The 24,931-nt window shown below is 41.9% G+C and overlaps 1 long non-coding RNA gene and 10 other non-coding genes across 11 annotated transcripts; 4 read left to right on the top strand and 7 right to left on the bottom strand.

Moving 5' to 3' along the window:
* Positions 1–2,035: 2,035 nt before the first annotated feature.
* Positions 2,036–2,107, top strand: TRNAM-CAU (transfer RNA methionine (anticodon CAU)). The gene has a single exon. It is a non-coding gene; the product is annotated as a tRNA-Met (tRNA).
* Positions 2,108–6,518: 4,411 nt separating this feature from the next.
* On the top strand, positions 6,519–6,590 carry TRNAM-CAU (transfer RNA methionine (anticodon CAU)). The gene has a single exon. It is a non-coding gene; the product is annotated as a tRNA-Met (tRNA).
* An 877-nt stretch (positions 6,591–7,467) lies between these two features.
* TRNAM-CAU (transfer RNA methionine (anticodon CAU)) lies at positions 7,468–7,539 on the top strand. The gene has a single exon. It is a non-coding gene; the product is annotated as a tRNA-Met (tRNA).
* Positions 7,540–8,112: 573 nt separating this feature from the next.
* On the top strand, positions 8,113–9,867 carry LOC149612856 (uncharacterized). Its single transcript, XR_016376248.1, has 3 exons — positions 8,113–8,789; positions 8,900–9,134; positions 9,208–9,867. It is a non-coding gene; the product is annotated as an uncharacterized LOC149612856 (long non-coding RNA).
* Positions 9,868–11,662: 1,795 nt separating this feature from the next.
* On the bottom strand, positions 11,663–11,746 carry TRNAL-UAA (transfer RNA leucine (anticodon UAA)). Its single transcript has one exon. It is a non-coding gene; the product is annotated as a tRNA-Leu (tRNA).
* Positions 11,747–19,202: 7,456 nt separating this feature from the next.
* Positions 19,203–19,286, bottom strand: TRNAL-UAA (transfer RNA leucine (anticodon UAA)). The gene has a single exon. It is a non-coding gene; the product is annotated as a tRNA-Leu (tRNA).
* Positions 19,287–19,439: 153 nt separating this feature from the next.
* Positions 19,440–19,523, bottom strand: TRNAL-UAA (transfer RNA leucine (anticodon UAA)). The gene has a single exon. It is a non-coding gene; the product is annotated as a tRNA-Leu (tRNA).
* An 864-nt stretch (positions 19,524–20,387) lies between these two features.
* On the bottom strand, positions 20,388–20,471 carry TRNAL-UAA (transfer RNA leucine (anticodon UAA)). Its single transcript has one exon. It is a non-coding gene; the product is annotated as a tRNA-Leu (tRNA).
* Positions 20,472–20,624: 153 nt separating this feature from the next.
* On the bottom strand, positions 20,625–20,708 carry TRNAL-UAA (transfer RNA leucine (anticodon UAA)). The gene has a single exon. It is a non-coding gene; the product is annotated as a tRNA-Leu (tRNA).
* Positions 20,709–20,861: 153 nt separating this feature from the next.
* TRNAL-UAA (transfer RNA leucine (anticodon UAA)) lies at positions 20,862–20,945 on the bottom strand. The gene has a single exon. It is a non-coding gene; the product is annotated as a tRNA-Leu (tRNA).
* A 390-nt stretch (positions 20,946–21,335) lies between these two features.
* TRNAI-UAU (transfer RNA isoleucine (anticodon UAU)) lies at positions 21,336–21,420 on the bottom strand. Its single transcript has one exon. It is a non-coding gene; the product is annotated as a tRNA-Ile (tRNA).
* Positions 21,421–24,931: the final 3,511 nt, after the last annotated feature.

Below are 24,931 nucleotides of genomic sequence, written 5' to 3'. Positions count from 1 at the left end.
AGCAGGGTGGCGCAGTGGAAGCGTGCAGGCCCATAACCCAGAGTTCCGTGGATCGAAACCACGCTCTGCTAAATTAATGCAAAATAGCACTTGCTATTTTGATATATGTTAGTTTATTCATACAATGATCATGTAAGCAGAGTGGCGCAGTGGAAGCCTGCTAGGTTCATAACCCGGAGGTCCGTCGATCGGAACCACGCTCTGATAAATTAATGGAAAATAGCACTTGCTATTTTGATATATGTTAGTTTATTCATACAATGATCATGTAAGCAGAGTGGCGCAGTGGAAGCGTGCTGGGCCCATAACCCAGAGTTCCGTGGATCGAAACCACGCTCTGCTAAATTAATGCAAAATAGCACTTGCTATTTTGATATATGTTAGTTTATTCATACAATGATCATGTAAGCAGAGTGGCGCAGTGGAAGCGTGCTGGGCCCATAACCCAGAGGTCCGAAGATCGAAACCACGCTCTGCTAAATTAATGCAAAATAGCACTTGCTATTTTGATATCAGTTAGTTTTTTCATACAATGGTCATGTAAGCAGAGTGGCGCAGTGGAAGCGTGCTGGGCCCATAACCCAGAGGTCCGAAGATCGAAACCACGCTCTGCTAAATTAATGCAAAATAGCACTTGCTATTTTGATATATGTTAGTTTGTTCATACAATGGTCATGTAAGCAGAGTGGCGCAGTGGAAGCGTGCTGGGCCCATAACCCAGAAGTCCGTGGACCGAAACTTCGCTCTGCAAAATTAATGCAAAATAGCACTTGCGATTTTGATATATGTTAGTTTATTCATACAATGATCATGTAAGCAGAGTGGAGCAGTGGAAGCGTGCTGGGCCCATACCCAGAGGTTCGTGGATCGAAACCGCGCTCTGCTTAATTAATGCAAAATAGCCCCAGCTATTTTGATATAAGTTAATTTGATCATACAATGGTCATGTAAGCAGAGTGGCGCAGTGGAAGCGTGCTGGGCCCATAACCCAGAGGTCCGAAGATCGAAACCACGCTCTGCTAAATTAATGCAAAATAGCACTTGCTATTTTGATATATGTTAGTTTATTCATAAAATGAACATGTAAGCAGAGTGGCGCAGTGGAAGCGTGCTGGGCCCATAACCCAGAGGTTCGTGGATCGAAACCGCGCTCTGCTAAATTAATGCAAAATAGCACTTGCGATTTTATATATGTTAGTTTTTTCATACAATGGTCACGTACGCAGAGTGGCGCACTGGAAGCGTGCTGGGCCCAAAACCCAGAGGTCCGTGGACCGAAACCGCGCTCTGCTAAATTAATGCAAAATAGCCCCAGCTGTTTTGATATAAGTTAGTTTGTTCATACAATGATCATGTAAGCAGAGTGGCGCAGTGGAAGCCTGCTGGGCCCATAACCCATAGGTCCGTGGATCGAAACTACGCTCTGCTAAATTTATGCAAAATAGCACTTGCTATTTTGATATATGTTAGTTTGTTCATACAATGATCATATAAGCAGATTGGAGCAGTGGAAGCGGGCTGGGCCCATAACCCAGAGGTCCGTGGATCGAATCCACGCTCTGCTAAATTAATGCAAAACAGCACTTGCTATTTTGATATCAGTTAGTTTATTCATACAATGATCATGTAAGCAGAGTGGCGCAGTGGAAGCGTGCTGGGCCCATAACCCAGAGGTCCGTGGATAGAAACCACGCTCGATAATTTAATGCGAAATAGCCCCTGCTATTTTGATATATGTTAGTTTGTACATACAATGGTCATGTAAGCAGAGTGGCACAGTGGAAGCGTGCTGGGCCCATAACCCAGAGGTCCGTGGATAGAAACCACGCTCGATAATTTAATGCGAAATAGCCCCAGCTATTTTGATATAAGTTAGTTTGTACATACAATGGTCATGTAAGCAGAGTGGCACAGTGGAAGCGTGCTGGGCCCATAACCCAGAGGTCCGTGGATAGAAACCACGCTCGGCTAATTTAATGCAAAATAGCCCCAGCTATTTTGATATAAGTTAATTTGTTCATACAATGGTCATGTAAGCAGAGTGGCGCAGTGGAAGCGCGCTGGGCCCATAACCCAGAGGTCCGTGGATCGAAACCACGCTCTGCTAAATTAATGCAAAATAGCACTTGCTATTTTGATATATGTGAGTTTGTTCATACAATGATTATGTAAGCAGATTGGAGCAGTGGAAGCGGGCTGGGCCCATAACCCAGAGGTCCGTGGATCGAAACCACGCTCTGCTAATTTAATGCAAAATAGCCCCAGCTATTTTGATATAAGTTAATTTGTTCATACAATGGTCATGTAAGCAGAGTGGCGCAGTGGAAGCGTGCTGGGCCCATAACCCAGAGGTCCGTGGATAGAAACCACGCTCTGCTAATTTAATGCAAAATAGCCCCAGCTGTTTTGATATAAGTTAGTTTGTTCATACTATGATCATGTAAGCAGAGTGGCGCAGTGGAAGCGTGCTGGGCCCATAACCCAGAGGTCCGAAGATCGAAACCACGCTCTGCTAAATTAATGCAAAATAGCCCCAGCTGTTTTGATATAAGTTAGTTTATTCATACAAAGATCATGTAAGCAGAGTGGAGCAGTGGAAGCGTGCTGGGCCCATAACCCATAGGTCCGTGGATCGAATCCACGCTCTGCTAAATTAATGCGAAATAGCACTTGCTATTTTTATATATGTTAGTTTGTTCATACAATGATCATGTGAGCAGAGTGGAGCGGTGGAAGGCTGCTAGGTTCATAACCCAGAGGTCCGTGGATCGAAACCACGCTCTGATAAATTGGTGGAAAATAGCACTTGCTATTTTTTTATATGTTAGTTTGTTCATACAATGATCATGTAAGCAGAGTGGCGCAGTGGAAGCCTGCTAGGTTCATAACCCGGAGGTCCGTCGATCGGAACCACGCTCTGATAAATTAATGGAAAATAGCACTTGCTATTTGATATATGTTAGTTTGTTCATACAATGATCATGTAAGCAGGGTGGCGCAGTGGAAGCGTGCAGGCCCATAACCCAGAGTTCCGTGGATCGAAACCACGCTCTGCTAAATTAATGCAAAATAGCACTTGCTATTTTGATATATGTTAGTTTATTCATACAATGATCATGTAAGCAGAGTGGCGCAGTGGAAGCGTGCTGGGCCCATAACCCAGAGGTTCGTGGATCGAAACCACGCTATGCTAAATTAATACAAAATAGCACTTGCTATTTTGATATCAGTTAGTTTTTTCATACAATAGTCATGTACGCAGAGTGGCGCACTGGAAGCGTGCTGGGCCCAAAACCCAGAGGTCCGTGGACTGAAACCGCGCTCTGCTAAATTAATGCAAAATAGCCCCAGCTGTTTTGATATAAGTTAGTTTGTTCATACTATGATCATGTAAGCAGAGTGGCGCAGTGGAAGCCTGCTGGGCCCATAACCCAGAGGTCCGTGGATCGAAACTACGCTCTGCTAAATTTATGCAAAATAGCCCTTGCTATTTTGATATATGTTAGTTTGTTCATACAATGATCATGTATGCAGAGTGGAGCAGTGGAAGCGTGCTGGGCCCATAACCCAGAGATCCATGGATCGAAACCACGCTCTGCTAAATTAATGCAAAATAGCACTTGCTATTTTGATATCAGTTAGTTTATTCATACAATGATCATGTAAGCAGAGTGGCGCAGTGGAAGCGTGCTGGGCCCAAAACCCAGAGGTCCGTGGATCGAAACCACGCTCGATAATTTAATGCGAAATAGCCCCAGCTATTTTCATATAAGTTAGTTTGTACATACAATGGTCATGTAAGCAGAGTGGCGCAGTGGAAGCGTGCTGGGCCCATAACCCAGAGGTCCGTGGATCTAATCCACGCTCGCCTAAATTAATGCAAAATAGCACTTGCTATTTTGATATCAGTTAGTTTATTCATACAATGATCATGTAGGCAGAGTGGCGCAGTGGAAGCGTGCTGGGCCCATAACCCAGAGGTCCGTGGATCGAAACCACGCTCTGCTAATTTAATGCAAAATAGCCCCAGCTATTTTGATATAAGTTAATTTGCTCATACAATGGTCATGTAAGCAGAGTGGCGCAGTGGAAGCGTGCTGGGCCCATAACCCAGAGGTCCGAAGATCGAAACCACGTTCTGCTAAATTAATGCAAAATAGCACTTGCTATTTTGATATATGTTAGTTTGTTCATACAATGATCATGTAAGCAGAGTGGCGCAGTGGAAGCCTGCTAGGTTCATAACCCGGAGGTCCGTCGATCGGAACCACGCTCTGATAAATTAATGGAAAATAGCACTTGCTATTTTGATATATGTTAGTTTATTCATACAATGATCATGTAAGCAGAGTGGCGCAGTGGAAGCGTGCTGGGCCCATAAGCCAGAGGTCCGTGGATCGAAACCACGCTATGCTAAATTAATGCAAAATAGCACTTGCTATTTTGATATCAGTTAGTTTTTTCATACAATAGTCATGTACGCAGAGTGGCGCACTGGAAGCGTGCTGGGCCCAAAACCCAGAGGTCCGTGGACTGAAACCGCGCTCTGCTAAATTAATGCAAAATAGCCCCAGCTGTTTTGATATAAGTTAGTTTGTTCATACTATGATCATGTAAGCAGAGTGGCGCAGTGGAAGCCTGCTGGGCCCATAAACCAGAGGTCCGTGGATCGAAACTACGCTCTGCTAAATTTATGCAAAATAGCCCTTGCTATTTTGATATATGTTAGCTTGTTCATACAATGATCATGTAAGCAGAGTGGAGCAGTGGAAGCGTGCTGGGCCCATAACCCAGAGATCCGTGGATCGAAACCACGCTCTGCTAAATTAATGCAAAATAGCACTTGCTATTTTGATATCAGTTAGTTTATTCATACAATGATCATGTAAGCAGAGTGGCGCAGTGGAAGCGTGCTGGGCCCAAAACCCAGAGGTCCGTGGATCGAAACCACGCTCGATAATTTAATGCGAAATAGCCCCAGCTATTTTGATATAAGTTAGTTTGTACATACAATGGTCATGTAAGCAGAGTGGCGCAGTGGAAGCGTGCTGGGCCCATAACCCAGAGGTCCGTGGATCTAATCCACGCTCGGCTAAATTAATGCAAAATAGCACTTGCTATTTTGATATATGTTAGTTTATTCATACAATGATCATGTAAGCAGAGTGGCGCAGTGGAAGCGTGCTGGGCCCATAACCCAGAGGTCCGTGGATCGAAACCACGCTCTGCTAATTTAATGCAAAATAGCCCCAGCTATTTTGATATAAGTTAATTTGTTCATACAATGGTCATGTAAGCAGAGTGGCGCAGTGGAAGCGTGCTGGGCCCATAACCCAGAGGTCCGAAGATCGAAACCACGCTCTGCTAAATTAATGCAAAATAGCACTTGCTATTTTGATATATGTTAGTTTGTTCATACAATGATCATGTAAGCAGAGTGGCGCAGTGGAAGCCTGCTAGGTTCATAACCCGGAGGTCCGTCGATCGGAACCACGCTCTGATAAATTAATGGAAAATAGCACTTGCTATTTTGATATATGTTAGTTTATTCATACAATGATCATGTAAGCAGAGTGGCGCAGTGGAAGCGTGCTGGGCCCATAACCCAGAGTTCCGTGGATCGAAACCACGCTCTGCTAAATTAATGCAAAATAGCACTTGCTATTTTGATATATGTTAGTTTATTCATACAATGATCATGTAAGCAGAGTGGCGCAGTGGAAGCGTGCTGGGCCCATAACCCAGAGGTCCGAAGATCGAAACCACGCTCTGCTAAATTAATGCAAAATAGCACTTGCTATTTTGATATCAGTTAGTTTTTTCATACAATGGTCATGTAAGCAGATTGGAGCAGTGGAAGCGGGCTGGGCCCATAACCCAGAGGTCCGTGGAGCGAAACCACGCTCTGCTAATTTAATGCAAAATAGCCCCAGCTATTTTGATATAAGTTAATTTGTTCATACAATGGTCATGTAAGCAGAGTGGCGCAGTGGAAGCGTGCTGGGCCCATAACCCAGAGGTCCGAAGATCGAAACCACGCTCTGCTAAATTAATGCAAAATAGCACTTGCTATTTTGATATATGTTAGTTTGTTCATACAATGGTCATGTAAGCAGAGTGGCGCAGTGGAAGCGTGCTGGGCCCATAACCCAGAAGTCCGTGGACCGAAACTTCGCTCTGCAAAATTAATGCAAAATAGCACTTGCGATTTTGATATATGTTAGTTTATTCATACAATGATCATGTAAGCAGAGTGGAGCAGTGGAAGCGTGCTGGGCCCATACCCAGAGGTTCGTGGATCGAAACCGCGCTCTGCTTAATTAATGCAAAATAGCCCCAGCTATTTTGATATAAGTTAATTTGATCATACAATGGTCATGTAAGCAGAGTGGCGCAGTGGAAGCGTGCTGGGCCCATAACCCAGAGGTCCGAAGATCGAAACCACGCTCTGCTAAATTAATGCAAAATAGCACTTGCTATTTTGATATATGTTAGTTTATTCATACAATGAACATGTAAGCAGAGTGGCGCAGTGGAAGCGTGCTGGGCTCATAACCCAGAGGTTCGTGGATCGAAACCGCGCTCTGCTAAATTAATGCAAAATAGCACTTGCGATTTTATATATGATAGTTTTTTCATACAATGGTCATGTACGCAGAGTGGCGCACTGGAAGCGTGCTGGGCCCATAACCCAGAGGTCCGTGGACCGAAACCGCACTCTGCTAAATTAATGCAAAATAGCCCCAGCTGTTTTGATATAAGTTAGTTTGTTCATACAATGATCATGTAAGCAGAGTGGCGCAGTGGAAGCCTGCTGGGCCCATAACCCATAGGTCCGTGGATCGAAACTACGCTCTGCTAAATTTATGCAAAATAGCACTTGCTATTTTGATATATGTTAGTTTGTTCATACAATGATCATGTAAGCAGATTGGAGCAGTGGAAGCGGGCTGGGCCCATAACCCAGAGGTCCGTGGATCGAATCCACGCTCTGCTAAATTAATGCAAAACAGCACTTGCTATTTTGATATCAGTTAGTTTATTCATACAATGATCATGTAAGCAGAGTGGCGCAGTGGAAGCGTGCTGGGCCCATAACCCAGAGGTCCGTGGATAGAAACCACGCTCGATAATTTAATGCGAAATATCCCCTGCTATTTTGATATAAGTTAGTTTGTACATACAATGGTCATGTAAGCAGAGTGGCACAGTGGAAGCGTGCTGGGCCCATAACCCAGAGGTCCGTGGATAGAAACCACGCTCGATAATTTAATGCGAAATAGCCCCAGCTATTTTGATATAAGTTAGTTTGTACATACAATGTTCATGTAAGCAGAGTGGCACAGTGGAAGCGTGCTGGGCCCATAACCCAGAGGTCCGTGGATAGAAACCACGCTCGGCTAATTTAATGCAAAATAGCCCCAGCTATTTTGATATAAGTTAATTTGTTCATACAATGGTCATGTAAGCAGAGTGGCGCAGTGGAAGCGCGCTGGGCCCATAACCCAGAGGTCCGTGGATCGAAACCACGCTCTGCTAAATTAATGCAAAATAGCACTTGCTATTTTGATATATGTTAGTTTGTTCATACAATGATCATGTAAGCAGATTGGAGCAGTGGAAGCGGGCTGGGCCCATAACCCAGAGTTCCGTGGATCGAAACCACGCTCTGCTAATTTAATGCAAAATAGCCCCAGCTATTTTGATATAAGCTAATTTGTTCATACAATGGTCATGTAAGCAGAGTGGCGCAGTGGAAGCGTGCTGGGCCCATAACCCAGAGGTCCGTGGATAGAAACCACGCTCTGCTAATTTAATGCAAAATAGCCCCAGCTATTTTGATATAAGTTAATTTGTTCATACAATGGTCATGTAAGCAGAGTGGCGCAGTGGAAGCGTGCTGGGCCCATAACCCAGAGGTCCGAAGATCGAAACCACGCTCTGCTAAATTAATGCAAAATAGCACTTGCTATTTTGATATATGTTAGTTTGTTCATACAATGATCATGTAAGCAGATTGGAGCAGTGGAAGCGGGCTGGGCCCATAACCCAGAGGTCCGTGGATCGAAACCACGCTCTGCTAATTTAATGCAAAATAGCCCCAGCTATTTTGATATTCTGAGAGAGCGGTTGCTCTCTTAGATAAGACCTCATACTGCGTTTAATGTATAAGGGTGGTTTTTTGATTCGATGTAACTTTTTTCCTATCATGGTTACTGCTTTGAAAAAATTCCACTGAACTAAAATTCGGACCCTTAATATGTGGTTAAAATTTCAAAGAGATCCCTCTATTAGTTTTCTTCATAGAAAATAAAGTTGCTAAGGGTGGTTTTCATTTCCATAAAAAAATTAAGACATTTTGGCAAAAAAAGGGAAATTTTCCCATAGGAATAACATGGGAAATGTTTGCTGTGATGGCCAAATTGACTCGAGCATTTTTTGAAGACTATTTATTCGATAGGTCTGAAAATGGTTTTAAATGAAAGGTTGAACATTTTTCTGGTGCCTTTCGAAGTTTTATTGAAAACAATTAATATTAAGTATTACTTTTTGTATTTTAAGCACATACTTAAACTTACGACCTTTTATTCTGTTGGACTTACGTGGTTTAATCCTAGCTAAAATCATAGAGAAACGTACTGTTGGACTTACGCTGTTTTACCTCTAATAGAAAGACTGAGCGAAGATTTTTGTTTACACAACGAGTGTGGCTGTGTCGAGCTTAAGGCGAATTTTTAACTTTTCACATAAAAGAAGGGGTTAATTCGTCCTCATTTTATTTTAATTTCGTAAGTTAAACCTTATTATAATTTAATACAAAAGAATTTAAATTTAGGATTTAGCCGATAATTTTTAAATTCACTGATTTCACTAAGCCTTGGTCAAAATTTAAATACAGCTGATTGTATGTAGAGAGTCGACTAGAGACCAATTGGCCGTGTTGCGTTCGTTTTAAGGTGTTTCACCTGGTGCCATCGGCCAACGATAGCCGCTAATTAGGTAATTTGTTTTAAATAAATAAATTTTTCTTGTTTAAACTACGCACAAGGGTTCGTTCCCTGCTTTCTCGACTGGTGCCACCAGCGGCCAGCCAAGTGCCAACGGTTACCGCTACGAAGATACGTTTTTTACTGGTAAAATAAATGATGGATTCAATCACACTATCACTAAATCCTGTCACCAAATCAACCAATATTTTTAATTCAGGTCCTTCCAATCATTTGTATTAGGTAACAATTGTATTATTAATTATTTTGCGCCAATTCTAACGTTGCCTAAGAAAACAGTAAACAATGGCCAGATTGCCAACGATAAACGCTACAAAGATTATATCTGGTGCAACCGGCAAACGATAACCCCTGCTTAGATCATTTTGAATGTTTCATTAGTGGTAAAATAATTGATAGATTAAATCACACGATCACTAAACCCTGTCAACAAACCAACCAATATTTTTTATTCCGGCTCTTCCAATAATTTTTATTAGGTAACATTTAAATTTTTATTATTTATTAGTGCCATCGACCAACAATAACCGCTAATTAGAATAATTTTTTTTTAAATTAGACAAATTTTTGTTGTTTAAGATTAATGCAAACTCTACACATAGGTTTGTTACCTGGTTTCTAAACTGGTGCCAAGGGTAAAAACAAACCATAAGTAACATATAACACTAGAAAAGTGTCCATCCATTTCCTACTCTGACTTTGGTATTGCAAATTAGTTTAATGTTTAATCTCCTCGAAAAGGGGGTGCGGAAGCTGTGTATTATTCTCGAAAAGTTAGACAAGCCTCAAGGACTCCGTCATGCTAAATTTTATTTCATTTCTTCAGTATTTATAATTCAATTACCATTTTCAATTAGTTAAAAATGATAATTACCCAACTAATTATTTAACACCGCTGTGAAAAAAAGCCATATTTTGTATTGTGGCTCTTCCAATCATTTTGATTAGGTAATAATTAAATTTTTCATTAATAATTTAGTGCTTATTTTAAGGATACATTGGAAAAAATTAAACCATGGCCAGTTTATGTATATAATGTTCATTTTAGTGCATATTCTAACATTATCTAAAAAAACCATAAACAATGGCCAGTTTTTCCCAAGATTATCAGTTCCCATATTGGTCATGAAAATATAAAACAATCTTACTAATAAAATTATTAATATATTGAATCATAGGGTCGCTAAACCCGGTCAGGCAGTCACCCACAAACCAATATTTAATGTCCAAGCTGTTCCAGTCATTGTAATTAGGTAAAATAAAACTAAAAATTAAATTTTTTATCAATTATATGGGTGTCTGTAACTCAGTTTAAAATATCTTAAGTTCATCCCACTGTTGAATTATTGATTTACAAAATTACATTTTGCTAGATTTATCATAAGCACGAAATTATAAATTAAATGGATCACTGTGTAGCTTTCTACATCATCAAATAGATCTACTGGGCAACCGTGAATTTCGTAGCTATATCAGTGCACTTGCTATTTATGTTCAATCCATCTGCCTAACCAATATTCCAGGAAATAGTAACACTACTCCCTAAAACACCTTCCAAAATAGGCCTAACTCGTTGTACATCCCTTTACAAACTTGCTGATAAATCAAGGCCTGTCAACTCCGCTCTTGGACTACAGGACCATCTAGTGGCGTATGTTTAAACTAAACAAAGGCAAATATTGCTTTAAAATTAGGAAATTATAAGTTTAAAATGTTTACAAAAAATACGAAAATTTAGGACATTTTAATTTTACTGAGCGTAGCAGGCCGGTTAGCTATTCCCTTTCGACTATGGGAGCATCTAGTGGCGTTTCTTTAAACTAAACCACAACATGTATTTGCTTTAAAATTTGACGAATTTTCATTAAGTTATGAAGAAATTGATTAACGCTAGTTGATAAAAAATATTTTATTTAAATTATTAGTATTTGTTTACAGCAATTAATGATGCATTCATATTAGTATAAATTGTTCATTTGTGTTAATAGGAGTTAAAGGAAAGCGCGGCTCTATGATCACCCCTAGCATTCTGGCTAATCTTCTGGACTTGAATTTTACCTTGCCAAGGGCAGGAACCAATCAGACCTAATGCACTAGTTCCCATTGGTTCCTGCCTTTGGCTTAAGTAGCCTTTAGCAAGCTTAGCCACTGTGTAGCAGAAAAGCTATCTATAACGGGCATCAACGGAGCCGCGCTTTCCTTTAAAGCAAAGCGAGGGCCAATGGATCCCCTACAAGTTGACTTTCCTCCTTGGCAAAGGCTAGTGGGCGGGGTTTATAAGTGCACTTATAAATCCCGACCATAGATTAAGAATGCGCATGAGGAAATTTGTTTTCACTCTATAGGATCGGCAACTCCCTATCTCCAACGACAGCTTATTCGTGGAAAGTTAGTTTTTTCAAGAAATGACAACATAGCTGGGAAACCGTGTTTTTACTTAAAGGGATAAAGAAATGACTAGGAGCTTAAATCTGACGTCTTAGACCACTCGACCATCCTGACACGCTCTTTACTGTTTTCCTTGAAAATGAAGCTATAGTACAACACCAAATACCGCTCGTATATCTATGCTTCATAAAGCCACTCACTTGTTGCCCTACTAGAGAAGCCTTTCCTGAGTATGAGATACAAGTTATTAAAATGAAACAAATCGTTGTCAGAAGTGGGGTTCAAACCCACACCCTCATACGAGGATCAGAGCTTAAATCTGACGCCTTAGACCACTCGGCCATCCTGACACGCTTTTAAACGTTTTCCTTGAAAATGAAGCTATAGTACAACACCAAAATACCTCCCGTATCTCTATGCCACATAAAGCCACTCACTTGTTGCCATACTAGAAAAGCCTTTCCTGAGTATGAGATACAAATTATTAAAATGAAACAAATCGTTGTCAGAAGTGGTGTTCGAAACCACGCCCTCATACGAGGATCAGAGCTTAAATCTGACGCCTTAGACCACTCGGACAACCTGACACGCTTTTAAATGTTTTCCTTGAAAATGAAGCTATAGTACAACACCAAAATACCGCTCGTATATCTATGCTTCATAAAGCCACTCACTTGTTGCCATACTAGAGAAGCCTTTTCTGAGTATGATATACAAGTTATTAAAATGAAACAAAACGGTTTCAGAAGTGGGGTTCGAACCCTCGCCCTCATACGAGGATCAGAGCTTAAATCTGACGTCTTAGACCACTCGACCATCCTGACACGCTCTTTACTGTTTTCCTTGAAAATGAAGCTATAGTACAACACCAAAATCCCGCTCGTATATCTATGCTTCATAAAGCCACTCACTTGTTGCCCTACTAGAGAAGCCTTTCCTGAGTATGAGTGACAAGTTATTAAAATGAAACAAATCGTTGTCAGAAATGGTGTTCGAACCCACGCCCTCATAAGAGGATCAGAGCTTAAATCTGACGTCTTAGACAGCTCGGCCATCCTGACACGCTTCTAAACGTTTTCCTTGAAAACAAAGCTATAGTACAACACCAAAATACCTCTCGTATCTCTATGCCATATAAAGCCACTCACATGTTGCCATCCTAGAGAAGCCTTTCCTGAGTATGAGATACAAGTTATTAAAATGAAACAAATCGTTGTCAGAAGTGGGGTTCGAACCCACGCCCTCATACGAGGATCAGAGCTTAAATCTTACGCCTTAGACCACTCGGCCATCCTGACACGCTATTAAACGTTTTCCTTGAAAATGAAGCTATAGTACAACACCAAAATACCTCTCGTATCTCTATGCCACATAAACCCACTCATTTGTTGCCATACTAGAGAAGCCTTTCCTGAGTATGAGATACAAGTTATTAAAATGAAAGAAATCGTTGTCAGAAGTGGGGTTCGAATCCTCGTATGAGGGCGTGGGTTCGAACCCCACTTCTGACAACGATTACCAAAATACCTCTCGTATCTCTATGCCACATAAACCCACTCATTTGTTGCCATACTAGAGAAGCCTTTCCTGAGTATGAGATACAAGTTATTAAAATGAAAGAAATCGTTGTCAGAATTGGGGTTCGAACCCACGCCCTCATACGAGGATCAGAGCTTAAATCTGACGCCTTAGACCACTCGGCCATCCTGACACGCTTTTAAACGTTTTGCTTGTGTTGTGTAGTTGAATGTAAGTAAATGCGAGTGAGATTTAAGCTAAATATACTTTATTACTGAATAACAGCTAGTCATTATAAGAACTTTACAATAGAAGTTTAACCCGTGAATGCCTGGTGTACAAAAGGAATACCCGATATTTATACAATGTAAATTAGACTAAAAAACTAAATAGTAGATGAGTCGGGTTTTTTAATAAAGCGGCAGTAGAGTTTTTTATGGATACGACACTTCCCTCTCCGTTTTAATTTCTATCACTTCTGGTAATACGTTAAGCGATCAGGTGCTTTGGTAGTTCTTGAGGATCTTCTTAGCGTAGAGTTTGTGTCTTGCTCCGCTTGGTTTGTTGGTACGGAAATAGCCGGTATGATTGCTGACGAGGGTGGCGCCGGTTCCCAATGTTGTGGCAGCGTGATCAGAGGTTGTGCTTCTGGAGAATCTCCGATGCTGGTAAAGGACGATGTAGGAACATTTGGAACTCGTGGTCTTATTTGATTGACGTGTCTGCGTATGTTTCCAAGTGGTGTCGCAACAGATAGCATGACTCTGCCGATAGGTCCCAAAACAGATCCTTCGAACCAACTTGGTCCCTGTCCGTAGTTCTTCGCCCATACTTCTTGACCTGAACGGAATTTCCTGTTGACTGCGAATTTCTCTTGCTGTACTGGAGTGGTTGCAGTTGCAGGAACAGGTTTCAGCAAATCCAGACGGCTACGCAGCTCTCTATGTAGGAAAAGGAAGGATGGCGTCTTCCCTTCCTCGTTGGGTGATTTTCGATGGGCAAACAAGATTTTCGCCAAGCGAGTCTTCATGGAGCCTTCTGTCAGCTTGGCAAGACCGTGTTTGACCGTAGCGACTGCTCTTTCTGCGTGTCCGTTTGAGGATGGTTGGTACGGCGCTGTGGTCAAGTGTTTTATACCGTTTTGGCTGGTGAACTGTCTGAATTCTTCGCTAGTGAAGTTGGTACCGTTGTCTGAAACGAGGCATTTCGGCAATCCGTAGCGAGCGAAGATATCCCTCAGAATGTCTATGGTGGTTGAGGACGTGGTCGATTCTGTTGAAACCGCTTCTATCCAGTTGGAGTATGAGTCGATGAAAACCAGTATCATTTTCTTATCCGTTTGGGTCGATTTGATCGAAAAACGGGTGATCGAAAACTTTCCCAAATGATCGAAATCCCATTTGATCGAATCCCATTTGATCGAATCCCATTTGATCGAATCCCATTTGATCGAATCCCATTTGATTGAATCCCATTTGATCCTCGTCTATCGTTCAACATGTTTTTAAAACCAAAAATAGGTTTTACTTTAGGTTATGTAATATTTAATTTTATTTTATTTTGGATATTATTTAATATTTTATTCGTTTTCTGGTACTAATTAATAGGAGAATGTTTTGGAAAAGGTGGTAGCTAATTAAAAGGAGAATATTTTGGAAAAGGTGGTAGCTAATTAAAAGGAGAATATTTTGGATAAAGGTGGTAGCAAATTAAAAGGAGAACATTTTGGAAAATGTGGCAGCTAATTAGTAGGAGAATATTTTGGAAAAGGTGGCAGCTAATTAATAGAATATTTTGGAAAAGGTGGCAGCTAATTAATAGGAAAATCTTTTGGAAAAGGTGGCAGCTAATTGATAGGAGAATGTTTTGGAAAAGGTGGTAGCTAATTAAAAGGAGCATATTTTGGAAAAGGTGTCAACGAATTATTTGAACCTAACCTAACCTAACCTAACCTAACCTAACCTAACCTAACCTAACCTAACCTAACCTAACCTAACCTAACCTAACCTAACCTAACCTAACCTAACCTAACCTAACCTAGCCTAGCCTAACCTAACCTAACCTAACCTAACCTAACCTAACCTAACCTAACCTGACCCTATGAAAATATTTTGGAAAAGGTACCCTTTCATTTGGTAATAGGCAAAATCAAGAGGAAATACATTTGATATAAACTTCCCTCGGATAAACTTTCTTCGTCACTATATAGCAAACCTGAAAGTGTATGACTTGATTAGAAACAACACATTGTATTTAATAAACGTTCTTCGTCACTATATAGCAAATCTGAAAGTGTATGACTTGATTAGAAACAACAAGAATTATATTTGATATTTTTAACATACCTTCGAGGATTCGAACCAGCAACCTCCCGATCCGCAATCCAGTACCGTATCCATTACGCAAGCGGGTCGATGAAGGCTCTTGCATTTTAGATTAAATGTATACTATTTCTATCATATTATTATTTTAGGGGGATATATATAATTTTTATTCGATCAGAATTACTTTCGATCAATAGGGACGAAATGCGCTCCCGTCAGAATTATTTTCGATCAAACTAATTTCGATCAAATAAGACATTTTTCGATCCCCCAATTTTCGATCATTAAGGAATATACCTTTCTTATCGACGGGTCCGAGGTAATCGATGTGGACTCGTTCCATTGGAGCAGAAGTTTTTGGCCAATGAGTAGTGACGTTTTTGGGCATCGGATGGTTTTGCTGACAGGCGTGACAATTTGAAACCAAGTTCTCAATTTCTTGATCGATGTTTGGCCACCAGACGGTAGTTCTGGCTAATCGTTTCGTCTTGGTCATGCCTAAATGTCCTTCGTGGAGCTCTTCCAGTATTTTCTGACGGTATCGCTCAGGAATGTACGTTCGATTGTGCTATAGTATTATTCCAGAAACGGCTGTAAGTTCGTTTCTTCGTGATCTGAAGAGCTTCAGATGGTCCGGAACATTCTTTGGCCAGCCATTTTTGATGAAGTCCAGTAGTTGCTTGGTAGTGTCGTCTGTTTCCAACGTTGTTCTTATGTCCTTGATGGTGATTGGACCGGAATTTGCGTCGTCGAGTAGCATGACGTATTCCATTGGTTGCGGAGTTGTTTCGCAAGTGTCCGGCAAGGGTAATCTACTCATAGCGTCCGCATTACCGTTTTGGCTACCAGGCCGATATTTGATTTCATAATCGTAGGCTGCCAAGGTGATAGCCCAACGTTGTATACGTGCTGCAGTTGTTGTTGGTGTTTGTTTGTTGTCCGCTAGTAGAATTGCCAAAGGGCTGTGGTCCGTAAGCAATGTGAAACGTCGTCCGAGTAAGTATTCCCGGAAACGAGTTACTCCGAAGACCAAGGCTAAGGCTTCCTTTTCAATTTGGCGGAAGACAGCGTACTCGATGCGAAGACAATTAGACGGTCGGACTTGTCTGCTTCTACATGCGACAGGACTGCACCGAGTCCTACAGGAGAGGCATCGCAGGCAAGGACTAGTGGCTTTGTTGGATCGTAATGTACTAGCACCGTGGATGAGGCTAGTATTCCTTTGGCCTTGACGAAAGCTTCATTGGTTTCTTTGTCCCATATCCAAGGTTGCTCCTTTCTGGTAAGTTTGTACAGAGGGTTGAGCAGGTCCGACATATTTGGCACGAACTTGGAATAGTAGGTTATTAGTCCCAAGAAGGATTTCAGCTCCATTACGTTTGTTGGCTCGGGGGCTTCCAGGATAGGTCTTAAGTTCTTCTCAGAAGGTGAGAGACCCCTTTCGTCCAACAAGTGTCCAAGATATTCGACAGAATTCGTAAGGAAAACGCATTTTTCTCGTCTCAGCTTCAATCCAGCTTCTTCTAGTCGAGATAGGACTGTTTCCAAGTTTTTGAAGTGCTCTTCATCGTTTGGACCAGTAATCAGAAGATCGTCTTGAAAGATTGCGACATTGGGAATATTGGCCAGTAGATGCTCGATTTCTCGTTGAAAAACCGCTGGAGCTGAAGACACGCCGAAGGGTAGTCGTCGGTAACGAAATAGTCCCTTCTGTGTGGTGATCACGACCAGATTTCTTGACTCTTCGTCCAGTTCTAGCTGGTTATACGCGTCCCGAAGATCAAGCTTAGTAAACTTCTTTCCGCCGTTGAGAGTGGAGAAAATTTCGTTGATCTTCGGTAAAGGGTACTGTTCGGTTAACGTAGCCTTGTTTGCTGTTAGTTTGAAATCGCCGCAAATTCTTATTTTCTTGCTGGCCTTGAGTACCGGAACGATCGGAGCTGCTGATTTAGCAGTTTTAACTGGTTCGATGACTCCCGCTTTTAATAGTCTTTCCAACTCTTCATCGACTAGGTCCCTGACGGCAAAAGGTACTGGTCTGGGCTTGAAGATTCTGTGGACATAATCGGGTCTTTGGTGTAGGTGAACTTGCACGCCTTTCATCAAACCGAGTCCTGGTGAAAACAGAGACTCGTGTTGCTTGAGGATTTTGTCTGTCCGTGAAGTGGACGTAACGTTGTCGATGAAGACTTGTTGTTTTATAACTGGTGGTGCCAAGTTGAATGCATCGATCCAATTTCTCCCGCAAAGGCTAGGTAGCGGTTGAGTAACTACTATGAGAGGTAGTTTGGCGGTGACGTCTTGCAACTTTGCGGTGACTTCGATGAAACCCTTCGTGGCCACTGGCATTCCATTGTAAGCCTTTAAGGCTGTGGTTGTTGGTTGAAAGCTCAGGCATTTCGGTTCGTTGTTTAAGTTCTGCGTACGTTGAAGCCGAAATGACGGAGTAGGATGCTCCGGAATCGTGTTCCATTTGAGTCTTCACTCCATTGACCAGGAAATCGTACAAGTATGGCCTTGGAGCAGGTTGTAAGGTAGGCGTATCTTCTGCTGAGAGCTGGAAAATGTCGTATTCCAGTGTAGTTGTGCTGGGCGGTAATGTCGAAGTTGTTGCAGCGTTAGTGGATAGTTGTGCGTCTCGTAGAAAATGAACTCTGTTAGTCTTGTTCTTTGTACGACGCGTAGTATTGGCTGGACCTTGACCATCGTTCTTGGCAGATAAGCAAACTTTTTCCAGGTGTCCCGTCTTCTTGCAATAGTTGCAAACGGCCGTTGAGTATTTGCAGATGTTCGCCTTGTGGTTTACGTCTCCACATCTGTAGCATAGGTTTGGAGGTAGACGGGCAAGTTTGTGTTTTGTGGGCTTCAGCGGACGTCGGGAATGGTTATTGTCGCTTTTGGTAGACAACCGGTGAAGTTCATCCGAACCCTTGACTCCTGAGGTACTTCCGTTTATGTCGTTCAGGTGCCTTGCTGCAGACTCCATATTCAGGGCTATGTCGATGGCTCTTTTTAGAGTCAAATCCTGTGGTGGCTCGGTAATGAATCGGGCTTGGACGGCTTGATTTTGTATTCCCGCCACCAGGCGGTCCTTGAGCATCGTCTCTAGATTGGCTCCAAACTTGCAATGTTCGGCTAGTTTACGCAGGTGCGCTATGTACGCGGAAACCGATTCGCCAGGAGCGCGGTCTCCCTTCGAAAATCGGATGCGTTCTGTAATTTCCGATGGTGGTGGGTTGAAATGAGTCGTAAGCAGGAGTACCAGTTCATCGTATGTCTTGTCTGCAGGTTTTGCCGGACTCACGAGGCTTCGTAGCAGGGCGTAAGTATGTGATCCGAGTAGTGTCAGGAAAATTACTACCTTCTTGTCTGCATTGGTGATATCGTTTGCCTTAAGGTAGAGGGCTATTCGTTCAGCGTAATGGCACCATGGTTCGATGTTGTCGTAAGGCTCGAAATGTAGAAGTAGACGTATTGGCGGGTAACGCCATGGCTGTAATGATGTCGATAGCAGCAATAGTAGTAACGGTGACGCAAAGGTAGTGACGTATGAATAGCTAATATAGTAGAATCTCTATCTCGCCTCCGTCGCCATTGTTGTGTAGTTGAATGTAAGTAACTGCGAGTGAGATTTAAGCTAAATATACTTTATTACTGGATAACAGCTAGTCATTATAAGAACTTTACAATAGAAGTTTAACCCGTGAATGCCTGGTGTACAAAAGGAATACCCGATATTTATACAACGTAAATTAGACTAAAAAACTAAATAGTAGATGAGTCGGGTTTTTTAATAAAGCGGCAGTAGAGTTTTTTATGGATACGACAGCTTGAAAATGAAGCTATAGTACAACACCAAAATACCTCCCGTATCTCAATGCCTCATAAAGCCACTCACTTGTTGCCATACTAGAAAAGCCTTTCCTGAGTATGAGATACAAGTTATTAAAATGAAACAAATCGTTGTCAGAAGTGGGGTTCAAACCCACACCCTCATACGAGGATCAGAGCTTAAATCTGACGCCTTAGACCACTCGGCCATCCTGACACGCTTTTAAACGTTTTCCTTGAAAATGAAGCTATAGAACAACACCAAAATACCTCTCGTATCTCTATGCCACATAAAGCCACTCACTTGTTGCCATACTAGAAAAGGCTTTCCTGAGTATGAGATACAAGTTATTAAAATGAAACAAATCGTTGTCAGAAGTGGGGTTCGAACCCACGCCCTCATACGAGGATCAGAGCTTAAATCTGACGCCTTAGACCACTCGGCCATCCTGACACGCTTTTAAACGTTTTCCTTGAAAATGAAGCTACAGTACAACACCAAAATACCTCTCGTATCTCTATTCCACATAAACCCACTCACTTGTTGCCATACTAGAAAAGCCTTTCCTGAGTATGAGATACAAGTTATTAAAATGAAACAAATCGTTGTCAGAAACGGGGTTCGAACCCACGCCCTCATACGACGATCAGAGCTTAAATCTGACGCCTTAGACCACTCGGCCATCCTGACACGCTTTTAACCGTTTTCCTTGAAAAGGAAGCTATAGTACAACACCAAAATACCTCTCGTATCTCTATGCCACATAAAGCCACTGACTTGTTGCCATACTAGAAAAGCCTTTCCTGAGTATGAGATACAAGTTATTAAAATGAAACAAATCGTTGTCAGAAACTGGGTTCGAACCCACGCCCTCATACGAGGATCAGAGCTTAAATCTGACGCCTTAGACCACTCGGCCATCCTGACACGCTTTTAACCGTTTTCCTTGAAAATGAAGCTATAGTACAACACCAAAATACCTCTCGTATCTCTATGCCACATAAAGCCACTCAATTGTTGCCATACTTGAAAAGCCTTTCCTGAGTATGAGATACAAATTATTAATATGAAACAAAACGGTGTCAGAAGTGGGGTTTGAACCCACGCCCTTATACGAGGATCAGAGCTTACATCTGACGCCTTAGACCACTTGACCATCCTGACACGCTTTTTAATGTTTTCCTTGAAAATGAAGCTATATTACAACACGAAAATACCTCTCGTATCTCTATGCCACATAAAGCCACTCATTTGTTGCCATACTAGAGAAGCCTTTCCTGAGTATGAGATACAAGTTATTAAAATGAAACAAATCCTTGTCAGAAGTGGGGTTCGAACCCACGCCCTCATGCGAGGATCAGAGCTTAAATCTGACGCCTTAGACCACTCGGCCATCCTGACACGCTTTTAAACGTTTTCCTTGAAAATGAAGCTATAGTACAACACCAAAATACCTCTCGTATCTCTATGCCACATAAACCCACTCACTTGTTGCCATACTAGAAGAGCCTTTCCTGAGTATGAGATACAAGTTATTAAAATGAAACAAATCGTTGTCAGAAGTGGGGTTCGAACCCACGCCCTCATACGAGGATCAGAGCTTAAATCTGACGCCTTAGACCACTCGGCCATCCTGACACGCTTTTAACCGTTTTCCTTGAAAATGAAGCTATAGTACAACACTAAAATACCTCTCGTATCTCTATGCCACATAAAGCCACTCATTTGTTGCCATACTAGAGAAGCCTTTCCTGAGTATGAGATACAAGTTATTAAAATGAAACAAGTCCTTGTCAGAAGTGGGGTTCGAACCCACGCCCTCATACGAGGCTCAGAGCTTAAATCTGACGTCTTTGACCACTCGGCCATCCTGACACGCTTTTAAACGATTTCCTTGAAAATGAAGCTATAGTACAACACCAAAATACCTCCCGTATCTCTATGCCACATAAAGCCACTCACTTGCTGCCATACTAGAAAAGCCTTTCCTGAGTTTGAGATACAAGTTATTAAATTGAAACAAATCGTTGTCAGAAGTGGGGTTCAAACCCACACCCTCATACCAGGATCAGAGCTTAAATCTGACGCCTTAGACCACTCGGCCATCCTGACACGCTTTTAAACGTTTTCCTTGAAAATGAAGCTATAGTACAACACCAAAATACCTCTCATATCTCTATGCCACATAAACCCACTCACTTGATGCCATAATAGAAAAGCCTTTCCTCAGTATGAGATACAAGTTATTAAAATGAAACAAATCGTTGTCAGAAGTGGGGTTCGAACCCACGCCCTCATACGAGGATCAGAGCATAAATCTGACGCCTTTAGACCACTCGGCCATCCTGACACGCTTTTAAACGTTTTCCTTGAAAATGAAGCTATAGTACAACACCAAAATACCTCTCGTATCTCTATGCCACATAAAGCCACTCACTTGTTGCCATACTAGAAAAGCCTTTCCTGAGTATGAGATACAAATTTTTAATATGAAACAAAACGGTGTCAGCAGTGGGGTTCGAACCCACGCCCTCATACGAGGATCAGAGCTTAAATCTGACGCCTTAGACCACTCGACCATCCTGACACGCTTTTTACCTCTCCGAGTGACGTATGTCACGGAGAGGTATTACACCGGCCGTGTCTGTCTGTCTGTGTGTGTGTGTCTGTCTGTCTGACTGTCTGTCTGTCTGTGTGTGTGTGTCTGTGTGTCTGTCTGTCTGACTGTCTGTCTGTCTGTCTGTCAGACCCCACGTGACCGCGTTCGCAGTTTACAAATCGGAGCAAACAAATACCCGATTTCCGGAACGCGTTCGCGGTTCACGGAAATTTGGCCATTCATCTACCAACACCAGTCTTTATTAACTGGCTTCTAAGGACCACAATCTGCTAGTCTTTGTCCATCCCACATGGACACTAGTCTGTACTTGCTAGCTTACAAGCACAACCATCTTCTGTTCTTCGTCAATTTCACTTTGACACCAGCTTCTATGCACCACCATCTTCATGTTTATACGCCCCCTATTTGTATTTTACGCACTTTTATCATTCTTTATTTGAATTTCATAATTCAATCTTCTGTAATAAATTTCTTCTGAAATAAAGAGGAAATCAGAAAACGAAAGGCAAGGGAAAGAATGAGGGCAAAAAGGTCAGATCCCGAATTTAGGAAACGCGAAAATGAAAGGAGAAGAGCGTTAGCCGCGGAAAAAAAGTCTCTTTTGGGAACAGGTTCTAGCACACAGAATGTTTCTCCTACCGCGAGGCCAGTTGGCCATGATCGTACGAAAGATAATGCGTTAAATAAATGTTCTATTGAAAGTACTGTAGGCGTAGGCATATCTATTAATAAGGAACCCAATAATGTACAAAATGTTAATGCTAATATTAGTGAAATCATCGAAAGCGATGAACAAGTGCCTTGTAGGTCCCATGTTAATGCTAATATTAGTGAAATCATCGAAAGCGATGAACAAGTGCCTTGTAGGTCCCATGTTAATGCTAATATTAGTGAAATCATCGAAAGCGATGAACAAGTACCTTGTACGTCCCATGGTAATGTCTATCCGTTAGAGAGATTAAGAATCCTGAGACAAAATGAAGAATTCAGTAAGAGGGAGTCGCTAACTAAAGGGAAAAAGCGAGAGAATGAGTCTAATTGTGAAATTGAAAATCAGGGTGGAATATTTACCAAGAAATTAAAAAGGGTTGATGAATGGTATAGATCAAGCGAACGTGTAAGAAATCAGTTAAGTAAGGCTACTGAACGCCAAGATCCAAAGTATAGGGAAAGTGAACGTGATAGAAACCAAGCGGCTAAGGCGGCTAAACGCCAAGATCCCGAATTTAGAGAAAAAGAACGTGATAGAAACCAGGCGGCTAAGGCGGCTAAACGCCAAGATCCCGAGTATAGAGACACTGAACGTGATAGAAACCAGGCGGCTAAGGCGGCTAAACGCCAAGATACCGAGTATAGAGACACTGAACGTGATAGAAACCAGGCGGCTGAGGCGGCTAAACGCCAAGATCCCGAGTATAGAGACACTGAACGTGATAGAAACCAAGCGGGCATGGCGGCTAAACGCCTAGATCCCGAGTATAGAGACACTGAACGTGATAGAAACCAGGCGGCTAAACGCCAAGATCCCGAGTATAGAGACACTGAACGTGATAGAAACCAGGCGGCTAAGGCGGCTAAACGCCAAGATCCCGAGTATAGAGACACTGAACGTGATAGAAACCAAGCGGGTATGGCGGCTAAACGCCAAGATCCCGAGTATAGAGACACTGAACGTGATAGAAACCAAGCGGGTATGGCGGCTAAACGCCAAGATCCCGAGTATAGAGACACTGAACGTGATAGAAACCAGGCGGCTAAGGCGGCTAAACGCCAAGATCCCGAGTACAGAGACACTGAACGTGATAGAAACCAGGCGGCTAAGGCTGCCAGGCGTGAAGATATAGGTTTTAGAACGTCTGAACGTTCTAGAAATAGATCTTCAGCCGCAGATAGACGAGCAAACCCTTCGCTTATAGAGCAGACCTATTTTGATAGCATAAAAGATGGCCCAACGTGGCCGTGTGAAGGATGTTCAAATCTTTTTTTTAAGTCATCTGGCACCATTGTAAAGTCCATAGATTTTTTGTCAGTCCCTGGTATTGAACACAGAGAGTTGAATGATGAAATATTTTTGTAATAAAACCGTTAAGAGAAAGCAAATTCCAAAATTTTCAAGGGAAAATGGATTTGTGTTTCCTGAAATACCTGCGCAATTAAGTAACTTAAGTAATTTAGAAGAAAGAATGATATCACCACGAATACCATTCATGCAAATAAGAAGGTTAGGGTGTGACCAACAACGTGGTATTAAAGGAAATGTGGTTAACGTCCCTATAAATGTAGAGTCCACCGTCTCGGTTTTACCCAGGTTACCTCAAGACACAGATACTATTCAAATTGAGTTTATGAGAAGAATGCAGTATAACACACCCTATTTGTACGAAACTGTGAGACCCAAAGTCACTTTAGAGGCCCTTAACGTTCTGGCAAAAACGCCTTTGTATGTTAAACATGGAATTACCGTTAAGAGTGACATATTAGACCCCATTCCTGAAGAACTTGAATTTATTGTTGACGAAAATGACCGTCAGGTAAATCAAGTTGATGTATCAGGAGATAATCCAGTAGCGCCAATAAACGCAGAGAATGATAGCGATGATATGTGGAATGAACCCAACGAAAGTAGTTCGTTAACAGTTGGGAATCAAGACACATTATTAGTTTCTTTAAGTAATTTTTTGCCAAGTAATACCATGCATGTGAAGTTTGCTCCTGGTGAAGGTCAAACCCCAATGTCTTTACTCTTTGACGAGGATGCGGAAGAATTGCCATTCCCGAGCATTTACGTGGATCAAAAAATGAACCTTAAGGTTAAGGGAAGTTTTGGTGATATTTTTAAATGGGAGCTTCGTAATATTGATAGGCGCTGTGCTAAAAATCCTTCGAAATTGTTTTACTCTTTTGTCAAATTGGAAACCTTGAAAGTTAGTCAATCTATACAGGTTTGCATGAGGAAAACTAAAAGAACAGATGGGTCGAATTATACTGCTGGAAATTTAGCTTCTGCAGGTTCTCTTGATGCTTTAATTAAGCAGGATGATGGTTTTAGGGTTTTAGAAAGACTACAGAGCTCGCCTTCTTATTGGCAACACAGACAAAAGGAATTGATGGGTATGATTAGACAGCTTGGTACGGCTACCTTTTTCATAACGTTTTCGGCTGCCGAAAGTAATTGGCCTGAGCTACTGAATATTTTGAGACTAACCTCTGGGCAGGAGAGTTTACCTAACGATGATATTAA

Source organism: Phalangium opilio, unplaced genomic scaffold (assembly GCF_054372755.1).
Source record: "Phalangium opilio isolate 3A_F unplaced genomic scaffold, DU_Popi_V2 ptg000230l_1, whole genome shotgun sequence".
NCBI classification, from domain to species: domain Eukaryota; kingdom Metazoa; phylum Arthropoda; class Arachnida; order Opiliones; family Phalangiidae; genus Phalangium; species Phalangium opilio.
Note: the sequence above shows the minus strand (reverse complement) of the source record. Positions and strands in the feature narration are given on the sequence as shown.